This window comes from Palaemon carinicauda, chromosome 33 (assembly GCF_036898095.1).
Source record: "Palaemon carinicauda isolate YSFRI2023 chromosome 33, ASM3689809v2, whole genome shotgun sequence".
NCBI classification, from domain to species: domain Eukaryota; kingdom Metazoa; phylum Arthropoda; class Malacostraca; order Decapoda; family Palaemonidae; genus Palaemon; species Palaemon carinicauda.
This window is the reverse complement of record NC_090757.1, coordinates 49,607,026-49,619,525: the sequence shown is the minus strand read 5'-3', so window position 1 is coordinate 49,619,525 and position 12,500 is coordinate 49,607,026. Positions and strand designations below refer to the sequence as shown.

Genomic DNA, 12,500 nt, shown 5'->3' with positions numbered 1-12,500 from the left:
CGTATACAAATTTATTATAGTATTGCAGTATATGTACCCAGTAACAACATATAAATCTTAAAGCAAGGCATAACTGCTGCTTAAGCACATAAAACTGCTGATATGTTAGCAGAGCGTGGTTTCGATCCACGGACCTCTAGGTTATGGGCCCAGCATGCTTCCACTGCGCCACTCTGCTCACAGTTCATTTCCAAATAAAAACAAATAAAATGAAGGGTTAAGTGGGACATTAATCTCAAAGAAAGATTCTTTTGTAGTGGATCATTGTCATAGGCTCAATGTCAGGGTTTCCCATGAGCTTCCCGGAAATTTCTTCCGGAGCAGAGTGGCGCAGTGGAAGCGTGCTGGGCCCATAACCCAGAGGTCCGTGGATCGAAACCACGCTCTGCTAGAAATTACATTTTACCTTTTGAATATTCGTGAAATAAAAGTTGAAATACAGAAACGTGTTCAAACTGACTAAATTGTGTTACTCATACAGACAAGGAAAATTGAATTACGAATTAAACTAACAATAAAGGAACACAACACATACATGCTATATATATATATATATATAAATATATATATATATATATATATATATATATATATATATATATATAATGTATATATATATATATATATATATATATATATATATATATATATATATATATATATATATATATATATAGACATTTATTGGAATATCTTACTTCAGACTGACATATTACGAAATATTGAATTGTAGCACATCAACACTTGACTTACACTTCATAAAATTATATTCTGAATCTAATTTCTTTCATGTTCACAACAGCTATTCAATTAAAAATAACCTAAAAATTTCACCTTTCTAGATCAGAATCTTTTCTTTCTAAATTACAGTGTCAGTGACATACATTTAATCTAAGAGTTTGCTAAACTGATCAAACCATTTCAGAACTCATCTTGAATTTCAGCTATATACGTATGTCAATTCTTAACTAATTAAGGAAGAACAAAATTCCACTTTAAAACTTTCCAATAGCTGCTTGTCTTCACGAATTCGTATACATATTTATTATAGTTTTGCAGTATATATATTCTTACGAAGCTGGTCTAGTGCAGAGTAAATACACTAGTTTATTCATGTATTTTAGTTGTTTTAATTTGTGCATTGAAAAGGTTAGCCAGCTCTTAAGAAAAGTTCCTCTCATGTAGGTATAAGGTTGGTATGTAGCTTTCGTAAGACTTTCGTCGTTAATTCCATTGTATACTTCATTCTAGTAAGTATATGTAAATTTACATTATTTTAAAAAATTTACTTTTTATTTTCACGTATTTGCTTACGACGTCTTATGTAAGCTATTTGCGAGTGTTATATGATTCGTGCGAGATGTGAACAAGGGCTTATGTAAATGTTTTTTTATATTCCTTGAGGTATTGCATCATGTTGGAGAGAAAATACGCAATTCTTTTGTCTGCCATGTGAATAGGAAGATTCCCGAAAAATCTAGAGATAGATCTTATCATTTTTTTATTTCAAGGACAAAGGGTGGGTGGAGCTAGCTTAGAGAGAGCCGTCTCCCAATGCATGGATACATGTTCGAGAGAGCAATACTTGACGCCCTTATGCCAACCCTCCACGCTTCCAGAACAATTTGGAATCTTCTGGAAGTAGCTAAGCTTCATATAAAGGCAAACCCAGGGTTGCATTGATCAGATAGAGAATTCCAGCCTTATGTCATAGCCATCTCCCCCTTTCTCTCATACGCAAAGCAGTGTATTATTTGAAAAGAGTTCAGTAAAATATCAAAATTTTGGTGTGACAGGTTTTAGTAAACATAGTGAGCACTTATCAAAATTCTCTTAGAGTTTTTGTAACTGGTCCTGTAGTAAGGTGAAAGGTATTTGTATCGTGATCTGGTTATCTATTTTCATTAAGTATCAAACTTAAATATTGTATTCAGATTTAATTTCAAGTGACTGTATAATTTTCATAAGTATTATTTCTTTTGTCTTAGTCTAAGGTTTATTCAGATATAATATTCAAAGTCAAGTGGTTATATAATTTTCAGATTGTAACATTTTTCTCTTGATCTAAGCTTTATTCAGACTTAATGTTTCGAGTGATTTACTTTGTTTTTATGTAAATTCTTTCAGTGTTGTAATTTTTATAGAATATATCTATTTTTGTAGTGTATTATTCCAATAACCAGTGTTTAAATTAGTATTGGCTCGTATCCTATTAAAGAATCGTAGTAAGAAGTGGTTTTAAATAAGTCTTGATGATAATTACCCCGTTTTGTTTTGAGTGTACTTTAGAGACCTTTGCATATTCATTGTTTTATAAATGCTGTCTGGAGTTATATAACTGTCTCAGAGTTCTGGTATTAATATTTCCAAGTGTAACAGATGTGATGTAAAAGAAAACAGGTGATTTTGGAATTCGAGAGGCTGTTTAGCTTGCCAGACGTGATATACATATATAATAGGTTTGGTTTCCAGACATCGGACCATAGTAAAATAATATCCAGTAACATGTAAATCTTAAAGCAAGGCAAAACTGCTGCATAAACGAATAAATATGCTGACTCGTTAGCAGAGCATGGTTTCAATCCACAGACCTCTGGGTTATGGCCCCAGCCAACGCATAAATAATCATATGTTAGCAGAGCATGGTTTCGATCCACGGACCTTTGGGTTATGGGCCCAGCATGCTTCCACTGCGCCACTCTGCTCAGTAAGAAATTTCTAAGTAGCTCATGGGAAACCCTGATATCTAGCGTATGACAGAATGCTCCACTACAAAAGAATATTTCCTTGAGATTAATTTCACACATACTCCATGATTTTATTTGTTTAATTTGTAGATGCAGTGAAAGCAGAGTGGCGCAGTGGAAGCGTGCTGGGCCCATAACCCAGAGGTCCGTGGATCGAAACCACGCTCTGCTAACAGATCAGCATTTTTATGTACTTAAGCATCACTTATGGTTTGCTATAAGATTTACATGTCGATACTGGAGACACATACTTCAAAACTATAATAAATATGTATAGTAATTCGTGAAGACACGCAGCTATTGGAAAGTTTTAAATTGGAATTAACAATCCGTTTTGTTCTTCCTGACTTACTCAAGAATTCAGATAGATGAATAGCTGAAATTCAGGATGAGTTCTTTAATGGTTAGATCGTTTGAGCAAACAAAAATTAATACCTGTCATTGGCTCTGTTATTTAGAAAGAAAAGAACCTGATCTAGAAAGATCATATTCTAACGTTATTTTTTTAGCTGTTGCTGTGAACATGAAAAATTGAATTAGATTTAGAATATAATTTTACGAAATATAGGTCAAGTTTGAATGTAATACAATTCAGTATCTGATAATAGGTCAGTCTGAAGTAAGATATACTAATAAATTTACATGTATGCATGTTCATCTATATACATATATTCATATACACAGTAATATATATATATATATATATATATATATATATATATATATATATATATATATATATATATATATATATACACACACAAATATATTTACATGTATATACATATATATATATATATATATATATATAGGGTGTATTTGTATTCCTTTATTAATAGTTTAATTTATAATTCAAATTTCCTTGCCTCTATAAGTAACATAACTTCGTCAGTTTGAACACATTTATTTATTTCAACTTTTATTTCACGAATTTTCAATAGGGAAAATGTAATTGTTTGCAGAGCGTGGTTTCGATCCACGGACCTCTGGGTTTTGGGCCCAGCACGCTTCCACTGCGCCACTCTGCTCCGGAAGAAATTCCCAGGAAGCTAATGGGAAACCCTGACATTTAGCTTATGGCAGAATGTCCACTACAAAAGTCTTTCCTTGAAATTAATTTCCCACCTAATCCATGATGTTATTTCACCTTATTTGGTTATGAAGTGTGAGCAGAGTGGCGCAGTGGAAGCGTGCTGGGCCCATAACCCAGAGGTCCGTGGATCGAAACCACGCTCTGCTAGAAATTACATTTTACCTTTTGGATATTCGTGAAATAAAAGTTGAAATACAGAAACGTGTTCAAACTGACTAAATTGTGTTACTCATACAGACAAGGAAAATTGAATTACGAATTAAACTAACAATAAAGGAACACAACACATACATGCTATATATATATATATATATATATATATATATAAATATATATATATATATATATATATATATATATATATATATATAGACATTTATTGGAATATCTTACTTCAGACTGACATATTACGAAATATTGAATTGTAGCACATCAACACTTGACTTACACTTCATAAAATTATATTCTGAATCTAATTTCTTTCATGTTCACAACAGCTATTCAATTAAAAATAACCTAAAAATTTCACCTTTCTAGATCAGAATCTTTTCTTTCTAAATTACAGTGTCAGTGACATACATTTAATCTAAGAGTTTGCTAAACTGATCAAACCATTTCAGAACTCATCTTGAATTTCAGCTATATACGTATGTCAATTCTTAACTAATTAAGGAAGAACAAAATTCCACTTTAAAACTTTCCAATAGCTGCTTGTCTTCACGAATTCGTATACATATTTATTATAGTTTTGCAGTATATATATTCTTACGAAGCTGGTCTAGTGCAGAGTAAATACACTAGTTTATTCATGTATTTTAGTTGTTTTAATTTGTGCATTGAAAAGGTTAGCCAGCTCTTAAGAAAAGTTCCTCTCATGTAGGTATAAGGTTGGTATGTAGCTTTCGTAAGACTTTCGTCGTTAATTCCATTGTATACTTCATTCTAGTAAGTATATGTAAATTTACATTATTTTAAAAAATTTACTTTTTATTTTCACGTATTTGCTTACGACGTCTTATGTAAGCTATTTGCGAGTGTTATATGATTCGTGCGAGATGTGAACAAGGGCTTATGTAAATGTTTTTTTATATTCCTTGAGGTATTGCATCATGTTGGAGAGAAAATACGCAATTCTTTTGTCTGCCATGTGAATAGGAAGATTCCCGAAAAATCTAGAGATAGATCTTATCATTTTTTTATTTCAAGGACAAAGGGTGGGTGGAGCTAGCTTAGAGAGAGCCGTCTCCCAATGCATGGATACATGTTCGAGAGAGCAATACTTGACGCCCTTATGCCAACCCTCCACGCTTCCAGAACAATTTGGAATCTTCTGGAAGTAGCTAAGCTTCATATAAAGGCAAACCCAGGGTTGCATTGATCAGATAGAGAATTCCAGCCTTATGTCATAGCCATCTCCCCCTCTCTCTCATACGCAAAGCAGTGTATTATTTGAAAAGAGTTCAGTAAAATATCAAAATTTTGGTGTGACAGGTTTTAGTAAACATAGTGAGCACTTATCAAAATTCTCTTAGAGTTTTTGTGACTGGTCCTGTAGTAAGGTGAAAGGTATTTGTATCGTGATCTGGTTATCTATTTTCATTAAGTATCAAACTTAAATATTGTATTCAGATTTAATTTCAAGTGATTGTATAATTTTCATAAGTATTATTTCTTTTGTCTTAGTCTAAGGTTTATTCAGATATAATATTCAAAGTCAAGTGGTTATATAATTTTCAGATTGTAACATTTTTCTCTTGATCTAAGCTTTATTCAGACTTAATGTTTCGAGTGATTTACTTTGTTTTTATGTAAATTCTTTCAGTGTTGTAATTTCTATAGAATATATCTATTTTTGTAGTGTATTATTCCAATAACCAGTGTTTAAATTAGTATTGGCTCGTATCCTATTAAAGAATCGTAGTAAGAAGTGGTTTTAAATAAGTCTTGATGATAATTACCCCGTTTTGTTTTGAGTGTACTTTAGAGACCTTTGCATATTCATTGTTTTATAAATGCTGTCTGGAGTTATATAACTGTCTCAGAGTTCTGGTATTAATATTTCCAAGTGTAACAGATGTGATGTAAAAGAAAACAGGTGATTTTGGAATTCGAGAGGCTGTTTAGCTTGCCAGACGTGATATATATATATAATAGGTTTGGTTTCCAGACATCGGACCATAGTAAAATAATATCCAGTAACATGTAAATCTTAAAGCAAGGCAAAACTGCTGCATAAACGAATAAATATGCTGACTCGTTAGCAGAGCATGGTTTCAATCCACAGACCTCTGGGTTATGGCCCCAGCCAACGCATAAATAATCATATGTTAGCAGAGCATGGTTTCGATCCACGGACCTTTGGGTTATGGGCCCAGCATGCTTCCACTGCGCCACTCTGCTCAGTAAGAAATTTCTAAGTAGCTCATGGGAAACCCTGATATCTAGCGTATGACAGAATGCTCCACTACAAAAGAATATTTCCTTGAGATTAATTTCACACATACTCCATGATTTTATTTGTTTAATTTGTAGATGCAGTGAAAGCAGAGTGGCGCAGTGGAAGCGTGCTGGGCCCATAACCCAGAGGTCCGTGGATCGAAACCACGCTCTGCTAACAGATCAGCATTTTTATGTACTTAAGCATCACTTATGGTTTGCTATAAGATTTACATGTCGATACTGGAGACACATACTTCAAAACTATAATAAATATGTATAGTAATTCGTGAAGACACGCAGCTATTGGAAAGTTTTAAATTGGAATTAACAATCCGTTTTGTTCTTCCTGACTTACTCAAGAATTCAGATAGATGAATAGCTGAAATTCAGGATGAGTTCTTTAATGGTTAGATCGTTTGAGCAAACAAAAATTAATACCTGTCATTGGCTCTGTTATTTAGAAAGAAAAGAACCTGATCTAGAAAGATCATATTCTAACGTTATTTTTTTAGCTGTTGCTGTGAACATGAAAAATTGAATTAGATTTAGAATATAATTTTACGAAATATAGGTCAAGTTTGAATGTAATACAATTCAGTATCTGATAATAGGTCAGTCTGAAGTAAGATATACTAATAAATTTACATGTATGCATGTTCATCTATATACATATATTCATATACACAGTAATATAATATATATATATATATATATATATATATATATATATATATATATATATATATATATATATATATATATATATATATATATATATACACAAAAATATATTTACATGTATATACATATATATATATATAGGGTGTATTTGTATTCCTTTATTAATAGTTTAATTTATAATTCAAATTTCCTTGCCTCTATAAGTAACATAACTTCGTCAGTTTGAACACATTTATTTATTTCAACTTTTATTTCACGAATTTTCAATAGGGAAAATGTAATTGTTTGCAGAGCGTGGTTTCGATCCACGGACCTCTGGGTTTTGGGCCCAGCACGCTTCCTCTGCGCCACTCCGCTCCGTAGGAAATTCCCAGGAAGCTCATGGCAAATACCGACTTTTAGCTTATGACAGAATGCTCCACTACAAAAGAATATTTCCCTGAGATTAATTTCTCACTTCATAAAGTTATTCCATTTTATTTGTGTATGAATATTGAGCAGAGTGGCGCAGTGTAAGCGTGCTGGGCCCAAAACCCAGAGGTCCGTGGATCGAAATCACGCTCTGCTAACCAATTATTTTTATGTGCTTAACCAGCCTTGCTTTAAGCTAAGATTTACATTTTGTAATTTGATACACATATTGCACAACTATGATAATTTTTTACATAAATTTGTGAAAATACTCAGCTATTGAAAAGTTGTTAAGTGGAATTAACAATCCCTTTTGTTTTTTCTTAGCTTAGTGGAATTAACAATCCCTTTTGTTTTTTCTTAGCTGAAATTCAGTCATAAGATAAATCTCAGGGTTTCCCATTTGCTTCCGGGGATTTTCTTCCGAAGCAGAGTGGCGCAGTGGAAGCGTGCTGGGCCCATAACCCAGAGGTCCGTGGATCGAAACCACGCTCTGCTAACAATTACATTTTTCCTTGCGAATGTTCGTGAAATAAAAGTCGGAATAAAGAAACGTGTTCAAATTGACGAAATTATGTTACTTATAGACAAGGAAATTTGAATTATAAATTAAACTAATAATTAAGGAATACAAATACACACACACACACACACTATATATATATATATATATATGTACAGTATATATATATATATATATATATATATACATATATATATATATATATATATATATATATATATATATATATATAAAGCTATGTATATACATGAACATGCATACATGAAAATTGATTAGTATATCTTACTTCAGACTGACATTATCAGATACTGAATTGTATTACATTCAAAATTAACTTATATTTCATAAAATTATATTCTAAATCTAATTTTTTTCATATTCACAGCAACAGCTATATAATGAAAATAACATTAAAATATGATCTTTCTAGATCAAGTTTCTTCTTTCTAAATTACAGTGCCGATGATATGTACTAATGCAAGAGTCTGCTCAAACAATCTAACCATTTCAGAACTCATCCTGGATTTCAGCTATTTATGTATCTCATTTCCTAAGTCAGGAAGAACAAAACGGAATCTTAATTTCAATTTAAAACTTTCCAATAACTACGTGTCTTCACTAATCACTATACATATTTATTATAGTTTTGAAGTATATGTATCCAGTATCAACATGTAAATCTTAGAGCAAAGCATAACTGCTGCTTAAGCACATAAAAATGCTGATATGATAGTAGAGAGTGGTTTCTATCCACGGGCCTCTGGGTTATGGGCCCAGCATGCTTCCACTGCGCCATTCTGCTCACGCTTTACACACAAATTAAAAGAATAAAATCATAAAGTGGGAAATTAATCTCCAGGAAAGATTTTGTAGCGGAGAGTTCTGTCATACACTAAATGTCAGGGTTTCCCATGAGCTTCCTGGGAATTACTTCCGGAGCAGAGTGGCGCAGTGGAAGCGTGCTGGGCCCATAACCCAGAGGTCCGTGGATCGAAACCACGCTCTGCTACAAATTACATTTTTCCTTGAGAGTGATCGTGAAATAAAAGTTGAAATGAAGAAAGGTGTTGAAACTGACGAAATTATGTTATTTATAGAGACCAGAGAATTTGAATTATGAATTAAACTAATAATAATGGAATACAAATACACACAATATATATATATATATATATATATATATATATATATATATATATATATATATATATATATATATATAAACACCATTAATATAAAGATATGTATATACATGAACATACATACATGAAAATATATTAGTATAGTTTACTTCACACTGACATGTTATCAGATACTGAATTGTATTACATACATTCATACTTGACCTATATTTTGTACAGTTATATTCTAAATCTGATTTCCTTTATGATCAGAACAACAAATATCTAATAAAAATGACCTTAATATGTAATTTTTCTAGATCAGGTTCGTTTCTTTCTAAATTACTGCGCCATTCCTAACTAAGTCAGGAAGAACAAACAGGATAGTTATTTTCGCTTAAAAATTTCCAATAGCTCCATGTCTTCACGAATCCGTATACATATTCTTTTAATTTTGCAGTATATGTATCCAGTAACAACATTTAAATCTTATAGGAAAGCATAACTGAAGCTTTAGCATATAAAAATGTTGATCTGTTAGCAGAGCGTGGTTTCGATCCACGGACCTCTGGGTTATGGGCCCAGCACGCTTCCACTGCGCCACTCTGCTCACGCTTCATCCATAAATTAAACAAATAAAATCCTGGAGTAAGTGGGAAATTATTCTCCAGGAAAGATTCTTTTGTAGAGGAGCATATTGTCACACGCTAAATGTCAGGGTTTTCCCATGAGCTTCCTGGGAATTTCTTCCGGAGCAGAGTGGTGCAGTGGAAGCGTGCTGGGCCCATAACCCAGAGGTCTATGGATCAAAATCACACTCTGCTAGCAATTACATTTTTCCTTGTTAACACTTGTGAAATAAAAGTTGAAATAAAGAAGTGTTCAATCTGAAGAAATTATAATATATATAGAGACAAGGTAACTTAATCTTAAAAATAAAACTAATAAGAGAGAAACACCGAAATTAACACACACACGTGTATATATATATATATATATATATATATATATATATATATATATATATATATATATATATATATGTAAGAGCATTTAAAAAGATGGAATATTGTTAGGAAATTGTACTTCAGACTAACATAATCTCAGATATTGAATTGTAATACATTCAAACTTGACTACCATCTCATAACATTGTATTCTAAATAAAATATCTATGTTCACCATAACAACAGATGTTTAATAAAAAAAAAATAATCATAAAATGTAATGTTTCTAGATCAGAAATTCTTCTTTCTAAATTACAATGATGTTGACCTGCATTTAATCTTGGATTCTGCTAGAACGATCTAACCATTTCCAAAATCCTCTTGAATTTCAGTTATTTGCCTATTTCATTTCCTAATCAAGTATGGAAGAATAAAATAGAATGTCGATATCAATTTACAACTTTCTAAAATATTTATTTTAGTTTTGCCATATCTGTTTCTTAAACACATAATAATGCCGTTCTGTTAGCAGAGCGTGGTTTCGATCCACGCTTCCACTGCGCCACTCTGGTCACACTTCATAACCAAATAAGGTGAAATAACATCATGGATTAGGTGGGAAATTAATTTCAAGGAAAGACTTTTGTAGTGGACATTCTGCCATAAGCTAAATGTCAGGGTTTCCCATTAGCTTCCTGGGAATTTCTTCCGGAGCAGAGTGGCGCAGTGGAAGCGTGCTGGGCCCATAACCCAGAGGTCCGTGGATCGAAATCACGCTCTGCTAGCAATTACATTTTTTCCTTTTGAAAATCGTGAAATAAAAGTTGAAATAAAAAAACGTGTTCAAACTAACGAAATTATGTTACTTATTGAGAGAAGGAAATTTGAATTACGAAGTAAATTAATAATAAAGGAATAAAAATAGACTATATATATATGTATATATATATATATATATATATATATATATATATATATATATATATATATATATATATATATATATATATATATAAGAGATGTATATTTATGAAGATGCATAGATGAAAATTCATTTGTATATCTTACTTCAGACAGACATATTATCAGATACTGAATTGTATTACATTCAAAATTGGCCAACATTTCGTAAAATTTTATTCTAAATCTCATTTCTTTGATAGTCAGAACAACAAATATCTAATAAAAATAACCTTGAAATGTCATCCTTCTAGAGCAGGTTCCATTCTTCCTAAATTACAGTGCTGATGGCATGCAATTAATTTAAAGGACTGCTAAAACGATTCACCATTTTAGAAGTTATCATGAATTTCAGCTATTTACCTATCTCAATTCCTAACTAAGTCATGAAGAAAAAAACGGATGTTAATTCCGCTTCAAAACATTGCATTAGCTGCAAGTCTTCACTCATTACTATACACATTTATTATAGTTTTGCAGTATATGTATCTAGTAAAAACATGAAAATCTTAGAGCAAAGCATAACTGTTGCTTACGCACATAGAAATGTTGATCTGTTAGCAGAGATTTCGATGTACAGACCTCTGGGTTATGGGCCCAGCTCTCTTCCACTGCGCCACTCTGCTTTCACTGCATCCACAAATTGAACAAATAAAATCATGGAGTAAGTGGTAAAAGTGGTAAATCAATCTCAAAGAAAGATTCTTTTGTAGTGGAGCATTGTGTCATATGTTGAATATCAGGGTTTCCCATGAGCTACTTGGAAATTTCTTCCGGAGCGTGCTGGGCCCATAACCCAGAGGTCCGTGCATCGAAACCATGCTCTGCTAGCAAATATATTTTTTCTAGTGAAGGTTAGTGAAATAATTTCGAAAAAAAGGAAAGTGTGCAATATGATGAAATTATGTTATTTTCAGTATCAAAAGGATTTTGAATTACGAATGAAAGTAACAGTAAAAGAACACACATACACACAAAGTATATATATATATATATATATATATATATATACATATATATATATATATATATATATATATATATATATATATATATATATATATATATATGGGTCTTTTCGGTTTGAGTGCCTATCGAATTTTAATGTTTTTTTTTATTCCAATGTATGTATTTTGATATGGAAAACCCAAAAAGGATAACCATTTTGTGGAGAAATTATTTATTGATGGATGTGATAGGTAGTGGCTGTAAGGGGGGGGGGGGTCGCAGGGGCTAGGCCTAGGTAGGGGTACAGGGCCCTAGGTTAGGTGGTTGTATTAGGTTCGGTAGTGTCCCGAAAATCACTGTGGCCTTAAGGGGGGGTCGCAGGGGGGGGAGCCCCCCCCCCTGGTAGGCCTAGGTAGGGATACAGGGCCCCTATGCTAGGTTAGGTGGGTTTTCTTAGGTTCAGTAGTGCCCTGAAAATCAAGAAAGCGCACAGAGAAATCGCAGCATTTCAGTAAGATATTGATTGATATAAGCCAATTTAAGTGTTAATAAATAATTTCTCCACAAAATGGTTATCATTTTAGGGTTTTCCACATAAAAATACATACTTTGGAATAAAAAAAACATTTA

General features: G+C 32.3%; 8 non-coding genes across 8 annotated transcripts; 6 read left to right on the top strand and 2 right to left on the bottom strand.

The window, feature by feature from the left end:
• Positions 1-319: 319 nt before the first annotated feature.
• TRNAM-CAU (transfer RNA methionine (anticodon CAU)) lies at positions 320-391 on the top strand. Its single transcript has one exon. It is a non-coding gene; the product is annotated as a tRNA-Met (tRNA).
• Positions 392-2,847: 2,456 nt separating this feature from the next.
• TRNAM-CAU (transfer RNA methionine (anticodon CAU)) lies at positions 2,848-2,919 on the top strand. The gene has a single exon. It is a non-coding gene; the product is annotated as a tRNA-Met (tRNA).
• A 784-nt stretch (positions 2,920-3,703) lies between these two features.
• Positions 3,704-3,775, bottom strand: TRNAL-CAA (transfer RNA leucine (anticodon CAA)). Its single transcript has one exon. It is a non-coding gene; the product is annotated as a tRNA-Leu (tRNA).
• Positions 3,776-3,915: 140 nt separating this feature from the next.
• TRNAM-CAU (transfer RNA methionine (anticodon CAU)) lies at positions 3,916-3,987 on the top strand. The gene has a single exon. It is a non-coding gene; the product is annotated as a tRNA-Met (tRNA).
• Positions 3,988-6,382: 2,395 nt separating this feature from the next.
• Positions 6,383-6,454, top strand: TRNAM-CAU (transfer RNA methionine (anticodon CAU)). Its single transcript has one exon. It is a non-coding gene; the product is annotated as a tRNA-Met (tRNA).
• A 1,344-nt stretch (positions 6,455-7,798) lies between these two features.
• On the top strand, positions 7,799-7,870 carry TRNAM-CAU (transfer RNA methionine (anticodon CAU)). Its single transcript has one exon. It is a non-coding gene; the product is annotated as a tRNA-Met (tRNA).
• Positions 7,871-8,831: 961 nt separating this feature from the next.
• On the top strand, positions 8,832-8,903 carry TRNAM-CAU (transfer RNA methionine (anticodon CAU)). Its single transcript has one exon. It is a non-coding gene; the product is annotated as a tRNA-Met (tRNA).
• A 650-nt stretch (positions 8,904-9,553) lies between these two features.
• Positions 9,554-9,625, bottom strand: TRNAM-CAU (transfer RNA methionine (anticodon CAU)). The gene has a single exon. It is a non-coding gene; the product is annotated as a tRNA-Met (tRNA).
• Between the last annotated feature and the right edge of the window lie 2,875 nt (positions 9,626-12,500).